Genomic DNA, 6,000 nt, shown 5'->3' on the forward strand with positions numbered 1-6,000 from the left:
GCGTCCATAAAATTAACGAAGGGATCATTTCAACTTCACCATTTGGAACTCTTGGTTTAACTGCTTCCGTTTGAGAAAATGCGAACTCTAGAAATGCCGCCACCAGTACGTATACCAGAAAAAGAAAAAGATGGCCTTTGTTATCGACAATTACGCCAAATATAAAAGAGACGAAATCATAAGAAAGGAATATATTAGATGTGTTGCCTATACATACTCGGCGAGAACAGATTTATGATTTGAATGTATTCCGTTGTTATGGATTTGATTGCTGTACATATATTTTTAATTCGTCATTTTAGTATCAACAAAGTGCTTTTATCTTAGGTTTTTCCTTCTTGATTTTAGGCAGGACACAACAGTTATATACATGTTATGATTGACAATTCATAACATATGTACAACTGGCTAACGGAAGAGGTCTTTCATGATAAATGAAAATAACATTACTGGTATTGAGAGTTGTTTCATTGGCATTCGCAAATGAAAGAAAAAATCGGCGCAAATGAAATGCAGATCGGCGCAAATGCAAAACGCCGTAGAACATACGTAATTAAAAAATATTGATGCGTTGGGTATACATTTATGAAGGTAATTGAACATTTTGAAAAAAGGTCAATTAGTCAAGATAAACTGACAAATTGTATGTCAGAGTGATACTGTGAAAATGTGGTTTTCCTTGGTGTTGAATCGATAGAAATTTTTGGGAACTTGTATGTACAGTTTCTGTTTAAATTTTATATAAGCTAGCTTTGTCAATAATTCTGAAGAAATGTACATTTGTGAATAAACATTTAAATATTATCCGTATTATTAAATTAATTGAATTTACCATTGTGACAGAAAAGATAGTCGTGCCATGGTGTCGTCGTCCTCATCCCCGTGTTACGTTTCGATTACCATGCACATGTTAATGTTTTATTAGTCGAGTTTTAAGATAAAGTCTGAAGTATTATTCTATAATACTTATTAGGACAAACCCATTTTCATATACCTGAAAGAAACTACTCACATATTGTTGACTTAGGTCATGCTTGGTAATTTAAACCATCAATTTGTCAATACCATATAAGATAAATTTATATTTGTATTTACAATAAAATAGAAAAAAAAACACATTACCATCTTACCCGAATAATACAATCGTTATATTCCTCTGCTTTCTACGATAGTTACATTAATATCACAAGGCCTAGTCAATGGAAAGTCGTCAATTAGCTTTGAATTTACCTATCTCGATAAGATTCAGTTTTCAGCTAACAGGTTCCCTCACTCAGACAGTATCAATTACAATCATAGATTCACAACGCCTTCTTATCGAATAGGTTCAGGCCCTCGTGAGTGGTAGAGTCGATCACGGGGAGAGACTGAATTATTCGGGTTTAATAACTCCATAATAGAATCATCCCTTCGTAAGTTTTGTTGGTTGACCGTTATAGATTATTCGTTTCACAGATGATTACGAATCTTCAAAAACTGTGAGCAACATGTATCTTTTTTGTCAAATTCGTTTGAACAAAAATTAGTAATCATCTTTTTTTTTTAAGTTTCTAAATTACCCAGACCGACCATCAGGGGTCGAATTTAAGCTTTTTTGTGTACTGGTCAGCCGGACCAGTGGACTGAAAACTCTACTGGTCCGGCTCAAAATCTACTGGTCCTGCAAAAATGACATTAATTTGACCAACATTTTGACGATCCAGTTACGAAAATACATTTCCTATAACTAGGTCTGTCATTGCAAATTTTTAAAACTTTCTGTTTACAAAACTTTGAATTATTCTAAAAACTAAGGATTTTCTTACCCCAGGAGTAGATTACCTTAGCCGTATTTGGCATAACTTTTTGGAATGTTGGGTCCTCAATGCTCTTCAACTTTGTATTTGTTTGGCTTTATAACTATTTTGATCTGAGCGTCACTGATGAGTCTTATGTAGACGAAACGCGCGTCTGGCGTATAAAATTATAATCCTGGTACTTTTGATAACTATTTTCACATATTGTACAGTTCATTAAATTCCGATCTACTATATAATACAACCATTCACGATCTTTTTCCCATGATTTTTTGGTATTTGCGTTTCCCTTTGTCACTTTCGTATATTTTATTTCGATCTTCCTCTTGATTTTCAGTTATCTTATTTTTTTGGTCCGGAGGTTTAACTCCTAAAAATTCCACATTTTGTATTGTTGTGAAGGACGCTCACCCGAGATATTAATTAACTTCATCAGTTGTTGTACCCCCCCCCCCCCCTATTACCGTGTAATTGATTTCACAGGTAAATTGTTTTGTAAACAAAGGCAAATTGCTATGCAATCAGTGACTTTTATCGACAAATTTCTACTGGTCCGCCGGACCACCAGCTGACAAATTATTGGTCCCACGCAAATTTACCTTCCCGGACTACCGGGCTAGCGCTAATTTCGACCCCTGCCGACCATCCCGTTTTGTTTTGTCATAGTAAATGTTGAACTAGAGGCCTTGGTAATCCTGTTTGACCCTAAGTAAGACGGAGAAAAAACATCAAAATTTGAGCTTAAACTGATTTTCTTTTATCTCTATCACCATGGATATTAACCTATATACAAGGCCATTTGTGTCAATGTCGAGAGAAGTGGTGAGGCTTGCTAGTGTTATTTTTATGTCGTATGCTTGCTTTTGCTGTTCAAAAGACAACTGATAAGTTGTGTGTTTAATGATACAACAAAGAAAACGAACTTATGTTGATTGTACTGTTACATCATTGTTCCAGGTTGGGGGAGGATTTATCCGCTAACATGTTTAACACCGCCACATTCTATATGAATGTGCCTGTCCCAAGTCAGGAGCCTGTAATTCAGTGGTGGTCGTTTGTTGATGTGTTACATATTTGTTTTTCAAATCTTTTTTTGTACAAAAATAAGGTCGTTAGTTTTCTCATTTGAATTTAGTGCATTTGTAATGTCGGGGCCTTTTATAGCTGATTAAGTGGTATAGGCTTTTCTCATTGTTGAAGGTCGCATGGTGACCCATAGCTCTTAGTTTCTGTCTCATTTGGTCTCTTGCGGAAAGGTTTCTCAATGGCAATTATATCGGATTCGTAATTATTTTGCATGAACCCCCTGAGGGGTTCATGCTTATATAATGGCGAGTTTTGGATGTGTCTATGGGCCACTCAATATCTCTTGACCGGAAGTCAGAATAAAATTCTCGGAACGTCTCGAAAGTTTTCTGTCGTTTTTACAGGTCTTAACAGGTTGTTATATTAAATTTTTGTTTGTTTGTTTGTTTTAATAGTTTAATCGTATAGCATCTACATATTTGTACTATATGGTACGGTTTTGAAAATTGCATTCATTGTGTTGACCAACGATCCTACACCTCTTGATTCATTTACGTTATAGATCACATTTCAAAAGCACACTATCGGTTTGCGTTCTCAAAAAATCCGTATAAAATGTCAATGAATCATGAGTCACAACATTTAATGTAGACCGTTTGACATTCGAATTCAACTATATGTTTAAGATATGTGTTGATGCAAATGCGTATTCTTTTCCTGAGTATCAATGAGATGCTTTCTATTTACTATTTCGTGCGCTAAGATACTACTTGCATGCAATACTATTAAATTTACTCGTGAAAGCTTATTTTCGTTTTTGTTATCTAAATTCAGGACATGACAGAAAGAGCTTCACATGTGACTTTCAAGCACGGTCATCATTTCTATTCTGACCTTGAGTTGTTTCTTTTTTGTTTCTTTTGCGAGTCCTATTATTAACTTTGACCTTTTCGAAAAGCTACGGATTGTCTACCCAAGGAATAGATTCCTTAACTTTGTAATGTATTTAGACTTTTAACTTTTTTATTCGAGCGTCACTGCTGTGTATCTACTGAAGTCGTGTCTGGTGTACATCATTTTAATTCTTGTATTTTTTTATATAAAAAAGAAGATGTGATATGATTGCCAATGAGACAACTACCCACAAAAGACCAAAATGACACAAACATCAACAACTATAGGTCACCGTACGGCCTTCAGCAATGAGCAAAGCCCATACCGCATAGTCAGATATAAAAGACCCCAATAAGACAATGTAAAACCATTCATACGAGAAAACTAACGGCCTTATTTAGGTAAAAAATGTCCGAAAAACAAATATGAATAACACATAAACAAACGACAACCACTGAATTACAGGCTCCTGACTTGGGACAGGCACATACATAAATAATGTGGCGGGGTTAAACATGTTAGCGGGGTCCAACCCTCTCACTAACCTGGGTATAACAGTACAACATAAGAACGAACTATAAAAATTAGTTGAAATCAGATAGACAAAAATTACAAGTGGACGTGGCCGGGTACTTATACATCCCGACACAAAAAGACACAATGAACAGATCCGAGAGTACTCGCAGTTACCTGACAGCTATTTCAAAGACACTAACAACTAATAAAAATATCATGCCTCAAAGAATATGTCTATATACCATTTTATATAAATTGGTTATTTTGAAAGTGTGTACAGGTATTCATAAACTTCTGAATTAAGATATTCTTCAGCAAGACTAAGTTTCTCTGTAGAATTTTTGAATTGATTTAAGTAAAATCGGGAATCTCCTTAAAATCTGAGATGTTTTATGAGACCATAATAAGTCTCTTCATAAGGGGGTCCCACTCAATTGCATGCCACAGGTTTCACCGCATATATCATCTACCATGAGTAAAGACAGCTTTAAATACGAGTTGAGAATATAAAGGCATGCATGTAGGAAAAAAAATATGAAGATATGATAGATAAAATAAATGCATTCAGAATTCCACATTATAAAGCAAACTGAGTAGGTTTGCACAATTTGCATAAGTCAACCGGTTAGTAGAAATTATGATTTGGGGGGGGGGGGGGTAAATTTTAATGTCTATATAAAGTAGGGACATGACGAAAAATCAGAAGTATTCCCCTGCTGCCTCCCATCCCCCGAATGGAAGAAAATGACCGTTCCGTTAGATTGTACATGCGATCATTTTTGCCATACCGTAAATGTAATTATGCGATTGCATAAACATTTGGGATTGCATTTATATTAATGCGATCTCATATATAATTATGTTATTGCATACATAAAATTGTGCAATTGAAAAATTAATCAGGCGATTGCATAAGACGCCATGTGTGCCATCGCATAATTATGTTTGCCATCGCATAAATATTTATGCAATCGCAAAAATGAATTATGCCATCGCATAAATGAATTATGCCATCGCATAAATGAATTATGCCATCGCATAAATGAATTATGTCATCGCATAAATAATTTATGCGATTGCATTCAAACACGATTTTGATACTAGTCCCCCGCTATACAAACTCAACATGGTCCGTAACATATAAATGCATACCTGGAAAGTACAGGAAACAAAATACTTTTTTTATGTTTTTCTAAATAATTTGAAGACCCTTTTTCCCATAAAATCATAATGCATATTGATAAAAAAAATATTAAACTTTTGCAAGGGCATTTAAAGCCAGTCAAGGTCGTTACAAAACTGTAATAGTCAGCATCTGCATTCCAACTGAATAAAATTAATGGGTGTAATTACTTAATCTGATAAGATTAGATAACAGGCTGTGCATTTAATTAATTAGTATGTTTACTTTTGATATCTATATAAAAGAACGAGGTCCAGTTTGTTAGCCGCCCTGAGTAAAAACGACAAATCTAGGAAGTCAACTTTACAGTTATAGGACAAACGCCAGATTTTGAGTTTCTTCAGCAAAATAGCCTGAATTAACAGCTTATTGGCAAACCATTAATTCAAACACTTGTTTATTTGTCATCACAGCAGGAAATCTTCGGATTACCACAACATCTAAGATAAGCCCAGAAATAACCACATGTGTATTATGTATTAACACTGGACACTTTTAATTTGCAAAACACTCATTTGCAAATCCGCCGCCGCCTCAAACAAAAGCTACAATATCATGTATATAACCAAAAAGTGCAGAATTACA

The sequence above is a fragment of the Mytilus trossulus genome, chromosome 11, assembly GCF_036588685.1.
Source record: "Mytilus trossulus isolate FHL-02 chromosome 11, PNRI_Mtr1.1.1.hap1, whole genome shotgun sequence".
Taxonomy (NCBI): domain Eukaryota; kingdom Metazoa; phylum Mollusca; class Bivalvia; order Mytilida; family Mytilidae; genus Mytilus; species Mytilus trossulus.